The 26157-nt window shown below is 35.9% G+C and overlaps 1 protein-coding gene across 7 annotated transcripts in view; it reads left to right on the top strand.

The window, feature by feature from the left end:
* LOC141376138 (uncharacterized) overlaps positions 1-26157 on the top strand; it is a 1062333-nt gene that overhangs the window by 792318 nt on the left and 243858 nt on the right. For all 7 annotated transcript variants that reach the window (XR_015499513.1, XR_015499526.2, XR_015499528.2 and 4 more), the window contains one exon: positions 22700-22893. The gene's annotated coding sequence lies outside the window, so the exon portion shown is untranslated. The remainder of the gene's footprint in view (positions 1-22699; positions 22894-26157) is intronic.

Consider the following 26157-nt stretch of genomic DNA (forward strand, 5'->3'; position numbering starts at 1 on the left):
GGCTCTACCGTAATACGCAGTGTATGAGCGACCGCTAAATACCTGCGGCTGGAATAACCGCTCTTTCTGACTGGCTTGACCGCCGTAATAATTCTCTTTTTTTTACTACTTCGTCATAATTTGCTTCACCTTTGCAGGGATGGATTTAATGCAGGGATTTGGATTTTTTCGGGTCTCGCCGGGTTCGGGCAAAGATCTTCAGCTCAAATGCAGACCTCTCGTTCATATTAACCACGTCTCCCTTCTGTTCAGTCTAAACTGCCAAACGGCAGGACACTTTGAAGCGCGACTCGTCACGTCACGTCTCCCTGTCCCTCTCTCCCTCTCCCTCTCACCCTCTCCCCCTCCCTCTTCCTCTATCTCTCTCCTCCACACTGTCCCGTGATGACAACCACACACACGTTTTTTAGGCATTAAATAAAGGATATTTAATACTTTATGACGGTATAACGGTATTGAAACTGACACCGTTGCTATTTTTAGATCCCGCGGTATACCATAATACCGTAATATCGCCCAAGCCTACTGCAGACTAGTTCAGTAAAAAAGAAAGAAAGAAGATATGCCCACATGTGTTTAGCATTTTTCCTTGTCACAAACACAACAGCAATCTGGTAGTGTTTGCACTGCTTTGGCTTTTTCGGGGTTAATTATTGTCATCTCCTGATTGCAACAGACAAAATACTGGGAAATGTCTTAAGACATCTAGATCCAGACTGATAGCATTTCATGCCCTTCAGCCCTAATCTTAAAATGTCAGAAAAATCACTGGTTTGTCATCACTTTAGGTGTTACGCTAGAGCAGGGGTCTCAAGCTCAATTTGACGTTGAGCCATTTCAGAGACTGACAAATTATAGAGGGCCATCTTATGGCGGAAAAAGTAGCTTGTCATACAAAAGGGTTTTTAGAATCTCTGTGTTTGATTTTTGTATACACGATTATACCGTCAAACTGTTGTATATACACAATATCATTCTTGTAGCGGTACAATATGGCTGTATGTATAATATATAGTTGAAGTCAGAATTATTAGCCCCCCCATGTAATTTTTTTTAATCAAATTAAATATTTCCCAAGTGATGTCTAACAGAGCAAGGACATTTTCACAGTAAGTCTGGTAATATTTTCTTCTTTCAGAAAAAGTCTTATTTGTATTATTTCAGCTAGAATAAAAGCAGTTTAGTTGAAAAAAAAAAAATTTTAGGGTCAAAGTCATTAGCCCCTTTTTTAAAAATATTCTACAGAATAACTATCGTTATACAATAACTTGTCTGTAACTTGTAACTGTATAACTTGTAACTTCATATATATATATATATATATATATATATATATATATATATATATATATATATATATATATATATATATATATATATATATTAAGGGTGGAGCCGAACCCGAATACGGTATTCGGAAAGGCACGAATAGCGTGTTTTTATGAATACTTGATTCGAACAAATACTTAAAAATTATTTGTATTCGGGAGCAAGAAAAACACTATATCAAAAAGCAGCGTTTCCTCATGAGACCACAGTGCATGCCCACGTGAGTGAGTGAGTGAGTGAGAGAGAGAGAGAGAGAGAGAGAGAGAGAGAGAGAGAGAGACGCGCTCAGTCAGTAGTGGGAAGGCGGGGCGGAGATAAAAGGTGTCTGACACAAGCTTCTCCACAGCAACAGACAGAAGGCTCGGCTGAGCGAAAAAAAATACTTCACTGCATCACTATTTTTGTTAAATAGATTTTTGTACCTTAATTGGGTTCCAAAGGCAGTTTATAAACTTGTAGCGGAGTTGAAGCGGAGTTTGTTCGGGATATTCTATTACGCTGCATTATTGACATCTGCAACCGGGTGCTCTGTTTACGCAACGTTAGCTCTGTTAGCGCGGTAATTTAGACAATAGACTGTTGACAGAGTAACGTTAACGTTCGTTTATAAAGGTTAAAACAATGCTTTTGCAGTTGTGTTGAAAAGTATGCACTTATGGGAGTTATATGGTAAGTCTAAATTACTGTCTTTTGCAGACAGCAAGATATATGCTATAGGCTAGTTAACCTTAGCATAGCTTCCCGTCACTTTTTATTAACTTGAAACTCCTCAAATACATTTGGGCACCATGAAAAAAATGAGACTGCTGCTGAGCCATTTTTTGGTCCTCCACCAGTCAAAAAGAAAAAAAAACCTTCAGGTTATGTGTGGAAGCATTTTACAAACTGATACTGTATAATGTGTGCAAAAATGAAATCGGCAGAGGCAGAGATATTAAACATCTGTCAACATCTTCTATCCATAATCATTCATTCATTTCTTTTCGGCTAAATCCCTTTATCAATCTGGGGTTGCCACAGTGGAATGAACCACCAATTTATCCAGCATATGTTTTACGCAGTGGCTGCCCTTCCAGCTGCTACCCAGCACTGGTAAACATCCATACACTCACTTTCACACACATACAATAGGGAAAATTTAGCTTACCCAATTCACCTGTATTGCATGTGTTTGGACTGTGGTGGAAACCGGAGCACCCGGAGGAAACCCACGCCAACATGGGGAGAACCCAGTCGGGGCTCGAACCAGCAACCTTCTTGCTGTCAGGCGACAGTGCTACTCACTGTGCCACCGCGCAACCTTCTATGTAATGTATTATCACATGCACTAAAAGCATCCTCTCCTGATACTGTCTGTGAACCCCCCACATGCATCAATCCCCTCAATCAGCACAGCTATGTTCTGCTAAATCCTCCACAAGCACCAAACCATCAACACAGCCACATTCTGCCCCAGCAAGTCAGTTTCAAACATAAAAAAAACAAAAAACAAACAAACTTTGTGTCTTTTTTGTGGCTGGCAGATGACAATAGCAGGGCTGTATCTTTTAGTATTATATAGAATACTTTTGTTCTGCCAGATCTCCCAGGCAGGGTTTTATTTAGATTTATTTAGTTAATATTAGTTTTTGGAATTCTGTGCATTGGAAAGAAGTTCTTTCAGAAGAAGAACAGTTTTTTGAAGTATTATTTGTTTTTATTCTGTCTATTCAGTGTCCTTCAACAAGAACGGTGGTGGTGGGGTTCATAATATTCACAATGGTATTTTATTAGTTGTTGGTTTAACCATGGATGAGATAATGGCTTCTATGTTATTATCTTTTCAATGACATTTCTTGTCACATGTTCAAAAACAACAGCCAGTATTGCATATCTATAATTTATATAATGGGTATAATTAAACAAAACTTTCACTATAATGTAAATTAGAAGTGTAATAGAAAAAATATATATTTTTGTGCCATTTTGAATTTTACTCAAATACAAATACAAATACAAATACTTTTCCCCACTCAACAAATACAAATACAAATACAAATACCGGCTGCTCCGCACATCCCTAATATATATATATATATATATATATATATATATATATATATATATATATATATATATATATATATATATATATATATATATATATATATATATATATATATATATAGTTAAAGTCAGAATTATTAGTGCCTTTCTGAATTTATTTATTTTTATTTAATATTTTTTAAATGATGTTTAACAGAGCAAAGAAATGTTTACTTTATGTATGAAAATACTTTTTCCTTTGGAGAAAGTTTTATTTGTTTTATTTAGGCTAGAATAAAAGCAGTTTTAATTTTTTAAAATCCTGCGTCCACTTATATTTTGTCTTCCATAAGACACTAAGCTTTATAAATAAACATCAGATTCTGCTCATCTTTCACTCTGCTGCTCTCCACTGTAGTGCCTCCAAAACTGGCCATGCACAATTTCCTCCTGGCGCAGTTGAGTCTCCAAAACCCTTGGTCCCTCTGTCTCTTACAACAACAGCCTACCTATTTATACTCCCTCCGCTCCGGCTCTTTCATTCCCTGCTTTTCTCCAATCCGTCTTTAAAAGCGTTGTGTCAGGTTTCTTTCCTTGCTGTTTATTTGTCTCTGCATACTGGTGGAAATTATTGCTACTCTTTTCTCCTTCTTTTTATAAAGATAGATGATCGAGCCAGAGGTTTGACGGATGTTCAATCACAACAAATAAAAGCCAGAAAATGTAAAAAAAAAAAAAAAAAAGTCGGGAAGTCCAGCGGAAAACCAGTTTGGACGGTGCAGGTGGCAGTGCGTAAGTTGATATTTCGGCAGAGTTCTACTCTCTTAACAGCACATGTGCCTGTCAGAAACCATCATTTTGATGCTAAGGTAATCACAGCTTTGTGTCTTTAGAAGTGACGTACAGTATCTGTGCCATATGCTAACCGGGCCTGTCGGATTCTCTGGTAATTTCTTTAATAAATGCCATAAGCAGACACTGCTGGGCGCTGCAACCAGCCTCTCTGCACCTCCGCTCTATGTGGGAGTTTTATATTGAGTGCAGTCTGTTCTGCTTGGCAAGAGGATGCGGGTGGCTGGCATTTGGAGCTAACCATGCATCTCACCCTATTACAGTAAATGTTACTGTGTCAGGCAAGCAATTCAGCAATAAATAAAGCACAGCAAACATTATTTCAAAAAGTCCAAAACAGGCAGAATGGAAACGCTGCTTTCTTATGTGCAGTGATCCTTCAATATGTTACATTCACAGACCAAACCGGAACAAATTGAGAATATACATCTTGTTTTAATGTATTCATATTTTTATAATGTTGATATATTTTTTAAATCATTATTTTACACTGGTCAACATGAAATGGCTTTCACATTACACTTTGCTTTGTAATATTTCCTAGTAATATATTCATAATCTTCTCTGTCTTAGAAGCCAAATATGTAACATTGGACAAGAACCAAATGTAATTTCCATTCCACAGTAAAGTCATTGCACATGAATGTTGATTTGCTGAAACAATCCTAAATATCTATTTGAATGAGTAATTCCTTCGGCTTAGTCTGTTTATTCATCAGGGGTCGCCACATCGAAATGAACCGTCAAATTATCCAGCAAATGTTTACCACAGCACACCCTTCAAGCTGCAACTCAGTACTGGGAAATATTCACAAACACAAACACACACACACACACACATTCACACACACATTCACACACATATTCACACACATACACTACAGCCAATTTAGTTTATTCATTTTACTAGGCATGTGTTTGGACTGTGGGGGAAACTAGAGCACCCGGAGGAAACCCACACGAGAACATGTAAACACCACAAAGAAATGTCAACTGGCCCAGCCGGGACTTGAACCAGTGGCTTTCTTGCTGTGAGGCTAACTTTGCTAACCACTAAGCCACCGTATCGTCCGGTTATTATTATTTTATTACATGTTTTATTTAGGGCTGCACGATAAATGCTTTCAGCACCGATATCGCAATGTGATCATCCACAATAGTCACATCGCAGCATATGCAATGTTGAGTCTTTAATATTATTTATTTTTAATTTGTTTATTTCTAAGGACTGTGACTATGATGATTTTAAAAGCATTCAGGAATAAAAAAGTGTGCCTTTTTAACTTTAATAACAAATAATTTTATTTAATTATTTTTTTATATTTATACAATTACTGTACCTGAATACTTTTAGACTTACTTAGACGACTCTAAAAAGTTCTGTAAAGTACCTAAAGTGAGTGATTTTGGATATTGTGTTGACATAACTATGCAGTATTTCAGACAGAATGTGAACAAAATGGCCTTTTGGGGTGGAATGTGAAAGCAGGTGTTGGGCAGGAAAATGCATTAGGTGTGTGGGATAAAGCTGGGTTTAAGAAACAGATGGAGGAAGATTTACAAAAAAAAATAGCAAAATTGTGAAAAGAAAAGCAGGCGACATTGGCAGAAGATTAACAGCAGTGATCGAGTGGCCTTGAAATAGACTCAATTTTTCCTTGAGTGTAAAGGACAACCGACCCGACAACCACAGGGTGAGCAGTGTCACCGACTGCCATACATTGATCATGTCTTCTGTCTGGGCTCATTGGGTAGTAATTTACGCGGCAAGAAAGAGTGTGTGTTAGAGAGAGAGAGAAAAAGAAAAAGAGATGGTTTGGCAGCAGATCCTGAACGTGTGGCTTTGGTTTGGAATGAGGTAATCTAGGCCATACCACAATCCCATATATTCTCATAATCGTCACCCTCTCTCTCTTTCTCTGTTTAATCAGCCTCGTTCCCTATTCTCTTCTTTACTCATGTTTTCACCTCTGAGCCCTGTTCTTTTCATAAAGGGGGATTATTTTTGTCACAATATGTAATTGTGGCTTGAAACCTCCAAAGTCTATGAGCTGCACTTCCTGTACACACAGTCTCTCATTAGTCTCCCGATGGCTGACCTGTTTTGGAGTTGCCATAAATTCCGAAGTTATTTCGTCTCAACAGATTCCTGGATATATAGTATGTGTTTTAAAAAAAAGTGTGACTGCAGGAGCGATTGACCAGAGGTGGATAAATTGAAATATGCAATTAAGTTGAACCAAAAAAAAAAAAAAAAAAAAAAATATATATATATATATATATATATATATATTACATATATATATATATATATATATATATATATATATATATATATATATATATATATATATATATTACATATATATATATATATATATATATATATATATATATATATATATATATATATATACAGTAGGCTTGGGCGGTAATAGAATAATTTGGTATACTGCAGGATCTAACAATAGCAACGGTGTCAGTTTCAATACCGTTACACCGTCATAAAAAAAAAACAATGCACTTAAATAGGAGACAAGCATTAAATAATAAATATTATTTATTTAATGCTTACAAATGCACATGCACAATTGTCTTCACGGGACAGTGTGGAGGAGAGAGAGAGAGAGAGAGAGAGAGAGAGAGAGGTGAGGTAAGATGGCGAGCCGCGCACCAAGTGACCTGCAGTGTGTGTAAATAAGACAGCATGCTGTGTTTCACTTAACAATGCTCATTGGCAATATGGATAAACATTTTTTTATGACATCTGCACTTATTTAAGTTCTTTAAAATCTGAAGAATTCTACACTGAAAAAATTCATTCAAAGATGATTGCTTGGATTTACTCAAATTTTATACATTAAGTGGTTGAAAACAATTTATTTGGGCTGAATTTAAACAAACAAATTAAGTTGAACATTATCAAATATATCTGTTTGTTTAAATTCAACACAAATAAATTGTTTGCAACAGTTTTGCAAAGTACCATTGAGGGTTTTTGGTAACCCTCAATGGTACAATCAGCGTACCATTGAGGGTTTTTGTTTTTATTTTTTGAGGGGGTGGGCCATAAACTGTTTGCCTCTTAATTCGGCTGTTATGTTAATATTTCAATATCTCAATCATGTTTTAATAGCAATGTATTCTGCTTCACAGTAAAAGCAGTGAATTTAAACAGAAATAAACTTCTAATACTCTAGTAGAACATTCATTACAACCCCAGTTCTCATTCTTTGTAATTACGTATGAGCAAAAATGACTAGAATATGCAAAAATGTCCCTTTTTATTCATTTTGAATGTGAAAATGATGAAAGAATCTACATTTTAGGTTGAACTGTTCATTAAATGGATCATTCCCTCTTAGCCTCATTTATCTCCTATAGCCTTTAGTTAGTGAGCCTTCCTAGCCTGTTATCAAGGTGCATTGTGGGAAGGGAGCAAAGAGGAGAGAAAAACGGGTTATTTTCTATTTCTACATTGTCTCACAGTGAGCAGAGGCCAAATACACATTTTCTGGCTGGGTCAGCATGATATACTTGTTATTGAGAATGCGTTTGTGTGTGTGTGTATCTGAGGAGACTGTGTTTATGTGTGCGAGTGTGTTGAATTAAGGGGAAAGAGTTTTGCCCCTTACTTCCTGTCCATACGCCTCCACATGACACTGGACGACCGCAGAGAGAGAATAAAAGACAAACTCTTGTGTGTGGAGCCTTTGTGTGGTTGTGTCTGTGGGTAATGGAATATCCAATGGGACTTAGGAGAAATGCAAATGTAAATTGTGCAATGCTAATGCGGCTGTTTGAGAACAATAGGTTTTTGTGTGTATTATTGCATTAGAGCGAGAGAGTGGATTTCAGTAAACAGTTTGCAAATGTTTACATTCAGAATGATTACAAGATCGACATGTACGCAGATGCACCCCGGCATGGTAAATAATATATCAGATCAACACAATAGAGTCTGACTGCCGCTCACATGCTCTCTCTGCTGTCTGTCATATGCACTCTCTGAAAAAAGAAGCCATGTTTTCTTGAATCACTTAAAAAAAGATTTAAAAACAATGTTTTAGGCTTCTTTTCTCGGTGCATCTAACATAAAATGTGTTAATATTTATTATAGTGCATTTTTTCCTCATCTCGCATGCATCTGTGATTCTGTTATGCTTTCAATATAAAATAAATGATTGAACGGACACAAATATATGTGCTTAGAAAGTTTTTTTTTTCTGTTTCCTCCTTACCTACAGCAACAATAACACAAAGTTCTAAAAAGTTGTATAATAATATGCTGTTTTCATAATACATTTCAATGTTCAGTAAAGACTTATTTTTGCACATGATTGAAAACTGAAAAAAAAAAACTGACTGTCAATTATTTAAGACTGCGAACACTTGTCAAACTTTTTTTTTTTCTGTGATATTTGAAGAGTTCAGATGCAAAAACCTCTAAATGCCGTCTGAAATTTTCCTTTGAAATGAGCATTTTTATCAGGCGAAGAATAAGTCCTTTTCCTGGTCTTTAAAGTGAAATATTTCAGCTTAAACATATGAGGCTGAGAAAATAGTTCATTTTTAATGGAAATTGCAGATGGCATTTAGATGTTTTGCATCTAAACCCATCATTTATTCACGTTAAATAATGATGCCAACACTTTTAAGTTCATAAACATTTAGGCAAGATATATCAGCGGCCATATCATTATCAGCTGATAAATGCTACTTTTAATGTTGTCGTTATCAGTCCGATGTCAAAATTAGGCCAATAGATTACGTAATTGTACAGAACTGCCTGCCTCGCGCATGCATGGGTCGAACTTGGTCAGACTTGCCCGGTGCACTGTAACGGATCTTTCCTCACATTGGTTATTTTCTCAAAGTCCGTTCTTTCTCGTGTGGTATTGCTGCGCGTTAATAACTCAGTAAGTAACCATATTCCTTATCATTGAAGATGTATCTGATTGAGGCATTGTGTATTTTGGTTCAAATCGCCTCAGGAAAAATATTACATGTGTAAACATAAAACCAGCGATGCACACATGCTAAACATCTCATTCTCAACAATCTGCCACATTCTGTCTTTATATTGTGCACTGTGTTTGTCATAAAGTCGTCTGTGCTCAATGTTCAGGTGTTGTATCAAAATTTGACTCCTTGGACAAATCTGACTCCGCTTCACACACCGCCTGCAGTTAAAGTTTTAAACTCACAGCGGTTAATTATAAAGCTTTCATTGATCATTTTTCCCACAATTGACAGCAAGGAAATTAGAAGCGTTGTCTGATTGACAAGCAGCATTTACATGTGCTCAAAAGAATCTAAAACGCCAAATGGGATGAATTTATGCTGCATTTTTCTAAAGTAATACTATCTGTTATTAGCTTTTTGCTTGTATGGTGGCTCTAAACTGTCAAAACACCTCTCAAAAAGCTTTTTACGACATTACATATTTTTATATATGTACATTACTGTAACACATTTTATTCAAGAACATTTGATCAGTTTTTTTTTAACCTATTATTTTTATGCAACAGTCAAGTTGCATGTTAATTTGCTATGCAAAGAAATGGAAATAATGTATTTTTGGCATGCTGATTTATGTGAAATTATGAATATAAGTCTATATAATCTATATAAACCTTGCAATTTCATTTCATAAGATCAGATCAAACTTTTATAAAGTTTTTAATATAAAATCAGTTGTTTATTGTATAAAAATACAACATTTTGAAATATTTATATTTATCGGTTATAATATATTGGTTTTAGGCTTCCAAATCTTAAGAGTAATCGGTTAACGTTATCAGACGGAAAATTCATATTGATTCATCCCTATAAACATTGAATGGCCATTCTAAGAAAAATGTTATATGACATTATTTACCTAAACAATGCCTAGGGGATAAATTACCCTAGAATGAAAATTATGAACAATAATTTTCCCACACACTTAGTTTCCATAGTCTGATAAACACAAAAGAAAATATATTTTTTTCCTAGTATGGATGACTAGTTGTCAAAATTCTTCTAAACATCTTCATTTGTGATAGATCAGTAAAAAAAAAATCATAAAGCTTCAGAACCACTTGAGGTTGCATGAATACCGTGTCATTTTTGAGTAAACTATCCCTTTAAAAGTTCAAGAGACCCTTAAGTACTTTTTTTGAGATTTTAACAGATTTGTGTGTTGAACATTAGTTAAGACAACGTTAGCCCATGTTTGCTTTAATTGTGGGGAAAACTGAATAATTTTGAGCTTTTGTCAGCTAGTTTCATCTCACAGGTTTAAAATTGTTTTTTGGGCCATGAACAAAATTGGTCATATAATGCTATCTGCCTGTTCAGAAATTACATGTTGGTTTCTCTTTATTATTCATAGGTTTTCTTATTCTATGATAAGACCCTGCTTCTTAATTATTCATGACAGCACGTGCTTTCTGAAGACAGACCTGCTAAGCTGTGAGACTACGTATGACATGCAGTATTTTGCTGTTCATGAAGGGCTGTATGTGTTTGTTTCCATGATCCACAGGGTTTGTTGCAGGTTTTCCCCGCAATGCTGTCAGGGCCGATACAGCCAACCAAGCATTTGTGTTGGGAGACTTGTGCGAAAACTGGAGAATGGCAGACTTTGTCTTTTATCAGTTGAGTTCTTTATCATTCAGACACATCTCCTATGTTCGTGCTACTGTGCTCACCTATGTTTATTACCGGCAGGGTTAATGGTTGAAATAGATAGGGCAAGACACCTGCTGCACTGCTATCCATTTTGTCTGCATTCAGACCCGATGATTCAGTAGGAGAGAAGTTCTCTTTACATTTACATTTACATTTAGTCATTTAGCAGACGCTTTATCCAAAGCGACTTACAAATGAGGACAAGGAAGCAATTTACACAACTAAGAGCAACAATGAATAAGTGCTATTGGCAAGTTTCAGGTCTGTAGTATTATTTTTTATTTATTTATTTATTTATTTTTTTGGTTTGGTTACAGTTAGTGTGATATTCAGAGTTCAAGAGTTCAATTGCAGATTAGGAATTGAAGTGGAGACTTAATAGTTGAGTTTTTAGTCGTTTCTTGAAAGTAGCGAGTGACTCTGCTGTTCTGATGCAGTTAAGGAGTTCATTCCACCAACTGGGCAGATTGAGCGTGAGCGTTCGCGAAAGTGATTTCTTCCCTCTTTGGGATGGAACCACTAGGCGACGTTCATTCACAGAACGCAAGTTTCTGGAGGGCACATAGATCTGCAGAAGTGAGAGCAGATAAGAAGGAGCAAGGCCAGAAGTCACTTTGTAGGCAAACATCAGAGCTTTGAATTTAAATGCGAGCAGCAACTGGCAGCCAGTGCAAACGGACTAGCAGCGGAGTGACATGTGCTCGTTAAGGTTTGTTGAAGACCACTCGTGCTGCTGCGTTCTGGAGCAGTTGAAGAGGCTTGATAGAGTTAGCTGGAAGCCCAGCTAGTAGAGAGTTGCAGTAATCCAGTTTGGAGAGAACAAGAGCTTGAACAAGGAGTTGAGCTGCATGTTCAGATAAGAAGGGTCGGATATTTCTGATGTTATAGAGTGCGAATCTGCACGATCGAGCAGTTCTAGAAATGTGGTCAGAGAAGTTTAGTTGGTCATCAATCGTTACTCCAAGGCTTTTCACCATTTTGGATGCAGTAATGGTTGCCCCATCCATCTGGATTGAAAAATTATGGTGTAGAGTTGAGTTGGCAGAAACTACAAGCATTTCCGTTTTTGCGAGGTTCAGCTGAAGATGATGATTTTTCATCCAGTGTGACATATCCAACAGGCAGGCTGAGATGCGAGCTGGAACCGAGGGATCATCAGGATGAAAAGAGAGGTATAGCTGGGTATCATCAGCATAGCAGTGGTAGGAGAATCCATGTCTCTGGATGACTGGTCCTAGAGATGATGTGTAGATGGAGAAGAGAAGTGGCCCAAGAACAGAGCCTTGAGGTACCCCAGTGTTTAGATGCTGTAGGTTGGACACCTCTCCCCTCCAAGACACCCTGAATGACCTGTCAGAGAGGTAAGATCTGAACCATTGTATAACAGTGCCCGCAACGCCCAGTGACTCGAGCGTAGATAGCAGGATCTGGTGGTTGACAGTGTCCAAAGCAGCTGACAAGTCCAGCAAAATGAGGACTGATGATTTAGAGTCTGCTTTAGCCAGTCTGAGATCCTCCACGACCGAGAGCAGGGCAGTCTCAGTTGAGTGGCCTTTCTTAAAGCCGGATTGCTTTATTTACTGTATAGAGTTAAACATGATTATCTTTATAATGATACTGTATAGCAAATTTTGGTTATGTGTAGGCTGTATATTATATGAAATTACGAATAACCTATCGTATATGTAGCAAGGCATTAAATTACTGTTAAAATTCTGGGCAGGCTGAAACCCAGCACTGGGAAGCACCCATACACTTTTGCATTTACACCCACACATACACTACGGCCAATTTAGTTTATTCCATTCACCTATAGTGCATGTCTTTGGACTGTGGGGGAAACCGAAGGACAGCGCTAACTTCTGCGCCACGGTGTCGCTCCCTCCGTGCCCATCATAAATAAATTTTTGAAAACATTCTGAGGTAGACTTAAAAGAGGGGGGTTTCATGACCCTTTAAAAAACTGAATGAATCCAAATGTATTTCATTAAATTATGCTGCTTCTTCCAGCTCACTTTGTTTATTCATGCACATATTGTGCAGTAACAAAATTGTTATTTGTATTCTGTGCTAAATTAACACATTTATTTTTGAAAGCTTTTGTTTTTAATTTAAAGAATGAAAACACTAGGCTTGGTGAAAGTTAGATGGAAGGTGCAGTGCAAATAATCTTTCCGCATTAACAAAAATTGTCACAATATTACTGTTTTAACTATATTTTTGTCCAAATGATTCATGACATTCTTCCCTACAGATATGTCAGGGACACTCATGAGACATTTTGAATTATCAGTGGCTCTACAAATACTGTCATTGAATTCCAAACAGTTTTTGTGCCCTTGAAAGACACTAGAAAATGAACACACTCAAATGAGCAGCTGGTTTTCTTTTCAAATGGTACAGACAATAATCACTTCAAGAAAGCAAATCTGGCATTCAAAAAACCTGAATACGGGTGACTCACAATTGATTAAAAAAAAAAAAAAATATATATATATATATATATATATATATATATATATATATATATATATATATATATATATATATATATATATATATATATGTATGTATGTATGTATGTATATGTATGTATATATATATATATATATATATATATATATATATATATATATATATATATATATATGTATATATATATATATATGTATATATATATATATATATATATATATATATATATATATATATATATATATATATATATATATATATATATATATATGCATTCTACAATTTAATCACACTTTGTCTATAAAAAGTCTTTTTTCACTTTACTTTCTTTCCCAGTCCCATGGTCAGAGTTTGTCTGTCTTCCTCTCACATTCTTGGCTGGGTAAAGGGCAGAATCTGACAGAAAGAGTAATGATGCTGGCTAGTGTTAATGTGAGCCTTTATCTGCACTCATTATTAGCCTCATCTCCACAATGTCAATGTGCTTTTAGTGCTGCCTCTTCTAGCAGAACTTGCTAATTGACAGATAACCGCAAAAAGCAAACATGTGGTTGAGTCTTGTAAAACACAAACATTTCATGTACCGGATAACCAGCCAGACCTCCAGTTTTGTCCTTTGTTCATACATGCATTGTCTGTCCATCCATTTGAAATCTAATTCGAAATAACTCAGAGAGGCTCATTTAATAGAGGCTTGTGGCCACGTCTGCGGCGTCCCGGCTCTATTAGGCTGCACTGTGGGGAAAAAAAAAAAAGAAGAATCAATATCATATCAGCATCCAACGGAACACCTGACAGTTCAATTTCACAGGCGTTCTTGAGAATCGATTGCATGGGAATAGTTTGGGACCTTTTCAAAGGCTGACCGTTGTAGTTAATCTATAGCACCATTAGCACGGGTCAATGCTTGCATGGTCATTAAGACCCTATAACTGACCGCTACATGAAGGTTAGCACCTTTTTTATCAATAGTTTGTTTCTCATTGAGATAAACAAATAAGTGCAAAAGTATAGCTGAGCCATGTTAGTTATTTCTGTGTTTTGTAAGCTCTTACAAATACATTTTATCGTTTGATCTTAGACTTACTATAGAAGCTGCGAATTTGTGATGACGAAGACGAGGCAAATGCTTTCTGAAGTCATATATCCTTGAAGTGTTGCACAATGTGGGTGTTTCTGATTATAGCTGAATAAGTAGAGCCTAATATAATGTCTTACATCATCTCTCTAATTTGAAGGTTTGATAGGACAGAATGACACATTTCCTAATTTTCGCTCACAGGCAGGAGCAGATAAAAAGTTTGAGATGAAAAAGCCCTTCTCTTTGATGAAAGTCAACCTTTGTTTTAATAAATGAGAAAAGGAGGGGGGTGATGGGTAAAATGATGCAAGCGTCTGGAATTGAAGTGGACCTCTGAAGCTGGCACATGTCCGCCTCTAATGGCACTGCTCTTTAAAGGGTATGAAAACATTATGAATGATTCTTAACAAAGAAAAAAAAAGAAGCTCATTTACTCACTCTAATGTTGTTTCAAACCTAACCCAATCTCATTAGAAGTACGTGACTGTCTGTGTTTTCTAGACTGATCTCACAAAGAAATGTAACTATCGTGCAGTTTGTCAGTTTAGGGGCTAATTCGTATGAATTTAGTTGTACGAAAATGTAGGATATTTAAAAAGGAGGCCCACCAATAAACTTGCTGATGAGCAAATCATACTGAATTGTACAAATGAGATCAAAATAGTTTTTTCAAATTAGCAACTAAATCAAAAAGTTATGAATTGCTGTAAGATAGCGTTGGTATTTCAACTAAGTTAGAAACAAAGTATGCTTAGATTTTACAAGTTAAAACTAGAGACAGTCAGAAAACAAAAGCTATTTTCCACACAGGCAATTACAGAACAGATCATGAATGAAAAAAGCCTTTTCTGAAATATTTATTTTTACATAACATACTGCATATCTACTTTAGTGTATCGTTTAACAGTGTTTGCATCACACATTTTTCTTCACACTAAAAGTACCTTGAAGGGCCTATTTAAGCCATTTTTCAAGATTTATGTCTTTTGTGTGTCCTGAAAATGTCTGTAATGTTTTAGCTCAAAACACCCATCAGATTATTTATTATATCTTTCAGAATATTGGAATTTTCTGCTCTGAACACAGCTGTTTTTGTTGCCTGTGCCTTTAATGCTAGTTCTCCCCTTCCACCATTCTCTCATAAATGTGAGAGTGTACCTCAATCTCAGACTGCGGCAGATAAACAGCACAGTGACAGACATGAAGGAAGCAGATCTCACGTACCGTTTGTGAGAAGTACTACAGTAAGAACTTCATTAATTCCTTTGTTTATCAGGGGTCGCCACAGTGGAATGAACCACCAACTTACCCAGCACGTTACGCAGTGGATGCCCTTCCTGCTGCAACCTCTCTGGGAAACATCCACACACACACACACACACACATACACACATACACACACTCATACACTTATACACTACGGACAATTTAGCCTACCCAATTCACCTGTACTGCATGTCTTTGGACTGTGGGGGAAACCGGGGCACCCGGAAGAAACCCACACGAAGGCAGCAGGAACATGCAAACTCCACACAGAAACGCCAACTGAGCCGAGGTTTTACCCAGCGACCTTTTTGCTGTGAGGCAACAGCACTACCTACTGTGCCAACAGTAAGATTTTTCCCAATGATTATTAAATGTATTAGTTGTTGAGTTAATTCAAGCCTTTCTGCAAAGATGAGTCACATACAGTGTCGTTACAAAGTTCACTCATACACACAGACACACACAAACACACTGTGTGCACGTTTAACTTTGCACTCTTTTTTCATTTTTTTTTTGTCCTGTCTTGTTGCTATGATTATACACATTAACACGGAGACACGTTAATATGTGGCTGTCAATCAATTCAGTGGGCAGTGAAAGCACTCTCCCAAGTCACATTTAATGTCAGGAAATAAAAAAAAAGACACTATTTGTGTTTCTATCACCCCAACATGACTGTGGACACACTATACCTACACAGAGTTCTGTCCAAACAGGTTTTGAAAGATGGTTTTCATCATCCTTTAAGTACAAAATACTGTGCGCATACAGTAAGTGCAAGAACAAAATATGAAGTGACCTGTCCTATTCAGTTTTATTTATCTTTAATATATGTTATTTCCAGTTTGCTCTAAGTGTTTGTTTTTATTCCTCATATATATCTGTTCCATTGGTCATTCTCTCTTTCATTCCTTTTCAAACTGTCATAAGGCATTTTTTTTTTTTAAGAAAAAAGTCTAGTTTCTAGTTCTAGTCTCTCCTCTTATTTATGTTCCAACAGTAGGACTTGACCTGCACTCGCTCTGCAGGAGCAGTTCTCTCTGCTGGGCTACGGTGGTGTTTCTCCATCCTAATAAAGCTCCAGATTCTGGGTGTGAACTTTAGCTCTGTGGCTTTCTTCTCTGATTCAGCACAAAAGGGGAACATTTTGATGAGCCTTTCAATACAAACAAGGCCCCTGAATCAAATAAAAGAACCGTAATTTGAGTCAAAATTACACGGTCTGTTTGTGTCCTATGCTATGTTTGATTTGTAGCTCTCTAAACGTAATAAAAATTACTGTATAAGTGTCAATGTGAATTTATTGCAACAATTATCAGATCTGTTTTTTTCATAAAAGTTAACTACATCTATGAGAACACATGCACACACAGGCTAATAACATGTAAACACAGAAACTACTTCTATCATCATTAAAAAAAGTGATTATAGTTTTTTTTTTTCTCACTTCATCCCCATCACTCCCACAGACAGACACTGCGGCCCCACCACAGTGTGTAAGGCAGTGGTCATGATGGCGTCACTGTGGGATCAAACTCAGCGCAAGATGATGATACCTTCAATAAACCCATCCAGCTGAAAGCTGTAAAAGTCCTGTGAATGCTACAGCAGCGTGGTGCGAGAACCATCAGAGACGGAGAAAACCCTTTACGGGTGAAATGCGGCTCCAGAGAGGGGTGGGTGTGGGCTGCTTACCGGCACTCCTTTAGATCATCCGACCGTCCCTCCTGCCAAAATTCCACTCAACCGGAATTCTGATCCCTCGCAGAGCTCCGGGAGATCCGGGAACGTGCTATCCGCGGGGCCCGGCAGCGGATACGGGGCCCTGGGCTGTGAAACCCAATCAGACTGGACTGGACAGATGTGATGGGTTGAAGTAGACAGGGTCACTGGTCCATTACAAAATATGCACATCTGTGAGAGTCGTCCAGTGGTGCATCCATTTGATCATCTGAAATCGCTTGACATAAAAGGCAGAACCTCGCAATCTTGGGAGTTTATTGTTTGATTAGCATAGCATGTGGTGTAACAGCAGTGTAGCATGTCCCGCTGTTTAATCTCTAATGACACACACCTGAGACACAAGCAGGGTTAGTTTAAGGCATTTTGTATCTGTTTAGTTCTGTCGCTTTTATTATACAGTATATGTTTATTAAGTACAGCAGATAGCATTTAACTTTTTGACACATAGCTAGCTGTGGATTATTCCACTTATACTATAGTCATTTGTCTAAGCTAACCTAATTTGAATAACTGCAAGGTCAAATATGTATGGGTGATTGTTTTTTTTTAATTTATTTATTTATTTTTTTTGTAATTAAACCAGACCTATAAATCAATTAACCCTTTAACTGCCCCACCAAGATTATTATTATTATTTATTTTTTTGGATTGCATTTCTTAACTCCTAATGTCACTATTTAACACAATGCATTTTTTTTTCAACACATTCCATAATTTTCCAAAATAGCAACCTCTCCCAGATGGTTTATATGTTGCTTTATAGTGAAAGTCCTGGAATTAATACATATTCTATTAAAATCTGAAAATACGAAGCATAAGACCAATTAATTTAAAAACATAATTAAAACAAAAAAATATAATAAAAATAATTAAAATAATTAATAAAAAATATTAAAACAAATTTGAATACTAAATAAACTTTATTTTTTGAAATATGCCATAAAATATTTCAGATACTCATTAGGCACTGAGCACTGGAACAGTGTATAGGTGCTATTGTAATTGCTCTATTTCTTCTTATAATTGTTCTCAGGAATGAATTGCATTTTTACGGGGTCTAAACATGCTCCAAAACTCTTTGCACATATATCAGAAATAGTAAAAATTTACTTTGATAAGGGTTTGGCAAGTGTGTTGCAAAATGGCTTGACAGCACCACCTATGCTCATTTGACAGAGTGGCCCCAGAGCTACAATTTATGCACACATACAAAAATTGGCACATACATGAAACATACCAATAACTATAAAAAAAAGTCTCTTGGAGCATAATCTCAAACCCAACAGGAAGTCAGATATTTTCAACTTCCTCTGGCGAAAAAAAAGTGTTGTTTTTGCAATTTCCAGGCGTTGTAATTTAACAAACTCCTCCTAGGGATTTTATCAGATCAACACCAAAATTGAATTTTGTTATCTAAAGGCTTTGGTGATGTTACATTACAAAGATCTAGAGTTTTCGTCAAAAGATGTGTCCATGCCGTCCTCAGAAACTTTGATGTTTCGCAACAAAACAGGAAGTTGTTATAACTCAAATATGCATTGTCCGATCTGCCTCAAAATTTACACATTCTGACCTGAACACGTTTAAATGCCAATATTCAGTTACAGTTATAGTGCCACCTGTTGGCAACTGGAAATAGCATGTTTTACACCATAACAAACTCCTCCTACCAATTTTATCTGATCGAAGCTATGTTTGGTCAGTGTAATCTAAAAGCCTTTGTGATGTTAAATTGTGAAGATGTAGAGTTTTCGTCAAAAGGCGTGTCCATGGCAGACTGACAATGTTCGGTGTATCCCCATGGAGAAGGAAGAACTTATAACTCAGCCACACAATGTCTGATCTGCCTGAAAAATCTCAGGTTTGATGAGATTCCTCTCCTGAAGACATATACTGTAAATGCCAATATTGAGTCACAATTATAGTGCCTCAAGTTGGTCATAAATCTGTTATTTTTTCAGTTATTATTATTATTATTTTTTTAATATTTATCAGTATAATTTATTCTTGTCCACTGTTCTCTGTCATTCTATGGCCACCGGGCTGCAGTGAGCCAGGGTATGAGGTCCCTTTCATTGCTTTTTTTATACAATAAATCAAAATCAAGTGTAGTAGTGCAACAGGATTACGTTGTTTAGATTTTTTGTAAACCAACAATGCTGTGTAGTGTAAAACATTATTTAAAACATTGATTCTCTAAGTTACGTTAACATTCATTATATAAAACAGTCAAAACATGGCACAACCATTTGGCAGTGCAGGCCAAAATATTATTATTTTTATAAATTAGTGTTCATTTGAATTAATTATTGAGAGAGAAAGATATATGAAAGTTTCCGTAAAATATGACTGCATCAGTGCATTTTTCTTAACAAACAACGAAGCTGTAAATGTAGTTATTTTAACAGTAATTTTACCTCTTGTTGTGTTAAAGCATGAGCAAACTTGTATTCATCTGGTTTGGCTCTGTGTCAACACAGCTGTGATTTGAGTCCTACACAGAGCCCTATATTGCACAGCTACTCGTGTGATAAGTTTTTCAGTCTGGTTCTCATGAGCGCCTGGAGATTTGGTTTGGTGCTCATCCTGCACACAGTGTGCTGTGACGGAGCATTATCTTTTTTGCTACTCCTCACTTTCTGTTCACTATCTTCGTTTTCAATTGTAGAACAGATTAAACTTGCTTCTCCCTGGATGGTCTGAAGTGATGCATTTTTCTGCGTTGAGCTCTATGCATCATAAGTCTGCTGCTGCTTTAGAACTTATTCTAATGATTGGAAGTGGAACGGTTACCATTAGTGGACATAGTAAAGATGTATATATAGTGTCTGGTCACACTTTTGTTTTAAGGTACATTCATTCATTCATTTTTAGCTTAGTCCCTTTATCAATCAGAGGTTGTCACAGTGGAATGAACCACCAACTCATCTAGCATAAGTTTTACGCAGCAGATGCCCTTCCAGCTGCAACCCATATCTGGGAAACACCCATACACTCTCATTTACACACATACGCTATGAAATTTTAGCTTACCCAATTCATCTATACCGCATGTCTTTGGACACATGAATACGAGATCATTTTAAGGTACAATTTTTGCTAATTACCATTAGGGGTGTCAAAATTTGTTTCTTCGGTCCACCGCGATGCAGACGCGGACAATTCCTTATCAGTTTAGTAATAATCATAACCGATTATTATGTACTGACGTCATTTATCTCTTAAGCGCTCTGTGGCGAGGGAGGTGAGCGCGGGTATTTACAACACTCAGGAGCCAACTCAGGGCCAGCCCGTGGCATAGGCAGTATAGGCAAATGCTAAGGGCACTCTACATCCAGGGGGCGCCAGAAATGAGCGCAATTAAGTTGGTTTTGTTTTCTGTATTCCTGACACATTCAGTTATAGACGGCAATAACTCAAAAACCTCTTACCCTAAAAATATCTAAAGTGTGTTTTGTACAAAAAGATGAATTTGGTTATGTTTCACAGCTGTCTTTTTCTTTTTTTTTTCACTCGACATTACGACCACTGCAGTGTTTAAGCCCTCGCAATATGCGTTTTGCCGGGAGAGCTCGCGCTGAGTGGAGCTCTCAGTAAGGGACCGTCGGAAAAGTGCTTCTTTTTTACGTTTTTTTTTTTTTGCTACACTCATCGTGAGCTCTCCCGGCTAACCGCATATTGTGAGAGCTTAAGTGTGTGTGTGTGTGTGTGTGTGTGTGTGTGTGTGTGTGTGTGTGTGTGTGTGTGTGTGTGTGTGTGTGTGTTTGTTTGTTTGTTTGTTTGTTTGTTTGTTTGGTGCTGTCTATGTTTGTGGATGTGTGTGTGAATGAGAGACTGTGTAGTGCTTTGTGTCTGTGTGTTCATACAGACAGCTTTTTATAGCCTCCCCCCAAAATATAACACTGTGTATGGGAAGCATTGTCAATGCACCGTGATGCACTGAGATATCGAATTGAACCGAATCGATGGCATGAAAATTGTAACCAAACCGAACCGTGAGACCAGTATAGGTTCACACCTCTAATTACCGTTAACTATGTTTAATAAACTCTTAATTTGCTGCATATTACTATGTACTTATTAATTACCAATAAACTGGCAGTATCTTAATAATAGCAAACCCAATTTTGCTATTATTAAGATTTCCAAATTAGTTGCCACTGCATTAAAGGGTTAAATAAAAAAGAAAACTGGTTGTTGTTTTTAAGTGTTTAAACTGTTTGGCATCCTCTTGTTTGCCATATTTTGAGAGAAGGGCAGCCAGATGTTTGTGATTATCAGGCAGAATTATTCTGTCATACCTACTGTAAAAACAAGACTGAAGCTGATAATTAGGTGACTGTGCATTTGCAGTGGTCGATCCTAGGTTTTCCAGTCTTTCCTTACCATGTGATCTGCCGTCTTCTGTAAATGATTTGAAATCTAACTTACAGTTGCATCTTACTACTATTGCTTTTAACTCATTAAAAAATATTATGAGTTATTATAATATTAAAAATATTAGGAGTTATTATAATATTAAAATATTATGAGTTATTATAAAGTTTTTATAATAACTTTTATTATTTATTTTTTGCAGTGTTTTGTATATTTTACTGTTAATTTTCTTTTGCATTATATTTGTATTACAGTATTGTTATGTATCTTTGTGTTTTATATATAAAAAAAATGGAAATACTGTATTTACAGTTGAAGTCAGAATTATTAGCCCCCTTTGACTTTTTTATTTTTTATATATTTTCCCAATTATGTTTTTAAAGAGCGAGGAAATTTTCACATTATGTCCAATACATTTTTTTTCTTCTGAAGAAGGTCTTATTTGTTTTGGCTAGAATGAAAGCAGTTCTTTAAAAAACATTTTAAGGTCAAAATTATAATAATAATTATATAACTTGTCTAATTACCCTAACCTACCCAGTTAACCTAATTAACCTAGTTAAGCCTTTAAATGTCACTTTAAGCTGTATAGAAGTGAAATAGGAAAGATAAAAAAAATCAGTTGTTAGTAATTAGTTATTAAAATTATTATGTTTAGAAATGTGTTGGGGCTAATAATTCTGACTTCAGCTGTATCTGCTTTTATTGCTTGTTACAAACACAACAACATAAAGGATCTACTAAAATAGAAACACCACATGGTTTGAATTACAGTGAATAATCCCACTTTTACTGAGACAAGCTAGACACATTTTATGTTGTATTGGTGTGCAATAACCGATGGCTACATCTACCTCTCCATTTATGTTGTTTCAGAGTCCTTCGACTTTAACATTTGCTCATCTTGAACTGGAATCTCACTTAAGATGCCAGAAAAGCCCAAGAAGTTCATTTCATGGCCTGCCGTCAAAATCCCTTCTCAGAAAATCAGCTGAACTGAATCCTCCAATGCAATGCATTTAAAGAGTGGCAACATTTCCCTCCACACCTCCTCCAGGCAAAGGCACACAGTGAGTAATCACTACTGTTGTTATCCTCTGGTTTCTAATTAAAAAGTCTGTTAGAAACACAGAGCCAAAAGCTAGTGAGATAGCTTGAGATAGCTTGTGTGTGCGCGCGTGTGTGGGTATGTGTTTGAAATAAGTACATAAATCTAGCCTGACTGAAACCACTGCTGTGGGTGCAAATGAATTGAACTGATCACTGAGATGAGTGTAATGATGTGATGAAGGTCGGATTGTGCATGTGTGTGTATGTGTGTGTGCTCGTGTCCTATGGGGCTCTTTATGGCTCTAAACAGAGTAATGAGGCCTGTGTTGAAGCCAGAGCGCTGGGACCACACACACTCTCTAACACAGATAATTACACTTGCTCGTTTTCTCCATCTCTCATCTCGCTCTTTCCTGCGCTCATAAAATAGTCATTTATTACATAGATAATTGTTGCCGTAATCAACCTGTTCGTAGCAATTAATACACTATTAGACCCAAATGTTTTCTGTTCTTATAGTCAGTCTCTTTATAGTTTGGGTTTGAACTGATGTTCCAGCATCTTTGACCTTGATGAAACTGTAAATTATTCACAAATGGCTTTGAACAACAAGAGCGGAGCAATCGGCCGATGCCTGCTCATTAAAGCTGGGCACATTGTGTGTGTTTTTAGAGACGATTGTATAGGGCAGGCAGTTCTAAGAGCATTGCTTTGGTTTTGCACCTTATTCAGAGTAACACAGAATAATGAGTCTCATATACACACACAGAGGACAATATTATGGCTCTGTTCCTTGTCTTTGGCAGAACTCTGGAGATTCTTTTCTCTATTCTATTATCTAAATTTCTAATAAAAACGTACTGTCTACTGTCATTTAGAGCTTCGTCATAAATATGTATGTAGTTAGTAGGTTGGTTGTTTGTTGGTCAGTTTCATTTCAGCAAATATTTATTTATTAATGCTTATTAACTTTTGACGTCTAAAAATAGATATGTTGAAGTCAGAAATATTAGCCCCCCTGAATTACACCACCCCCCCTTCCCCCCGTTTATTTTTTTTCCCCAATATCTGTTTAACGTAGAGAAGACTTTTTCCAACACATTTCTTAACATAATAGTTTTATGAACTCATTTCTAATTACTGATTTATTTTATCTTTGCTATGATAACAATAAATTATATTTTACTAGATATTTTTAAGACACTTCTATACAGCTTACATTGACATTTAAAGGCTAAACTAGGTTAATTAGGTTAACTAGGTTAATTAGGGAAGTTATTGTACAATGATGTTTTTTGTGTAGACTATCGAAAAAATATATAGCTGAAAGGGGCTAATAACTTTGACCAAAATTTTTTTACCTTAAAATGTTTTTATTTATTTATTTATTTTATATTTTTTTTATTAAAAGCTGCTTTTATTCTAGTCAAAATGAAACAAATCAGACTTTTTCAAAAAGAAAAAATATTATTTGACATACTGTGAAAATGTTTTTGTTCTGTTAAAAATCATTTTGAAAAAAATAAAAAATAAATAAATCAAAGGGGGGCTAACAATTCTAAAATGTCTGAAACATGGCACCTTTTTGCTATTTTAAAAGTGGATTTATTTATTTATTTAAAATTGGCAAGAGATTTCCAACACAAATGAAAAACTGAAAATATGTTTTAAAACATAAATACAATCATTGGATTCAACCAACTTAAGTTTTAAAAACACATTAATTTTAATTATATATTTTTATAGCTTCTTTTGTCAACTCAAAAGGAAAAACTAAGAAAATAATGATTGGAAGGATTTATCTTTTTTATGTTCAAAAGGTATTCACACAGTGAACTTTCATTATAAAAAGAATGCCATTAACCACCCTGTTATTTTGTTCTAACCTCTGAACTATGAAAACAGAACAAAACAAATCGTTTTTACTCAGGACAAAGTGAAAAGAAAAATCGCTGTTCTTATTATAAACTGTTTCATTCATTTTTGAAAACATAGAAAATTCATTTATGATAGCAAGACTGTGAGAGTCACCTTTACACATATGTTTTACTCCATAGGGAAAAAGTTTTTTTTTTGATGTGCAGTGTGTTTGTCTTGATACGGATTGTATACTTCAGTTAAACAGAAATGATTAGAATGACAGTTAAGCCTATTATTGTTTGACTGTGAGGATAAGGAGTCTAGTGAGGGAACCCACAAATTAGGGCTGGACAATAAATCTTTCCAGCATTAATATCTCAGTTTTATTGTGATCATTCACAATAGTCACATCATGAGTATATGCAATGTTGAGTTTGTATTATAATTTATTATTTGCATGTGTTTTTAATGCCTGTGATTGTATTATGGTTTTAAAGCATCCAGGTATAAGAAATTGTTCCATTCGTGGTATTGACCTTAACTGTGATAAATTTTATTGAATTATTTTTATTTTTATCACTCAGTTACTTCACTTAATTACTCTGGACTCTTGAAGTGATAAAACACTTTATTTCACTTCTTTCAGTATCTTTTTATTGTATTTATAGATTGTTATGGATGAAAATTCTCACAACACATGCAAATACAGAAATGCACTGCAAATAACACAGACCACAACGAAAACATGTCGGGGTACCCCAAACATTTAATAGATTGTTTATTAGATTTTATGGAAATGCAAACAGTAAACATTAATTTATCAATCTCTAAATAAACATGTGCATGAAAATACTCACAACTCGTGCAAATACAGAAATGCACTGCAAATAGAGATATTAAGTCATATAGTAATATTGTATTCGTATTGTATTGTATTGTATTGTATAAATATATATTTAGGGGGGCTAATAATTTAATTTAAATAAACATTTAATTTTTTTCCAGTATGGTGCAGCCCAACCTCAGAATTAAAATTAATTATCTGCTCAATTTTGCCCATGATGAACAGTTTGAGACATTCTGATATTTATTGAAATGCCCATGCATCGTATTTTTATAATTTGTTGTTTCTTTTTAATTATTAGAGAAAAAGTCTCTGCTCTCATGTCTGTAGGGAAAAAAAAAAAAAAAAAGATTTATTTCTGCTGCTTCTTAAGACTTTCCCTGTGCATCTCTCTAGTCTTATTTATCCTCCACTACAGTATGTCTGTCTATCAAGATCTCTAATGGTCAGCCGGAAAACAAAGTACCCATGACTCCAGCACTTGTTGGACGAGGTGAAAGAGACAGGAGATGCTAAGATGGAGAAGGTGATTGCATTGTGCTGTGGCACAGCTTGTACCAATTTCCTGAGTTAATGGGAT

Source organism: Danio rerio, chromosome 9, assembly GCF_052040795.2.
Source record: "Danio rerio strain M-AB ecotype USA chromosome 9, GRCz13ab, whole genome shotgun sequence".
Classification (NCBI taxonomy): Eukaryota; Metazoa; Chordata; class Actinopteri; order Cypriniformes; family Danionidae; genus Danio; species Danio rerio.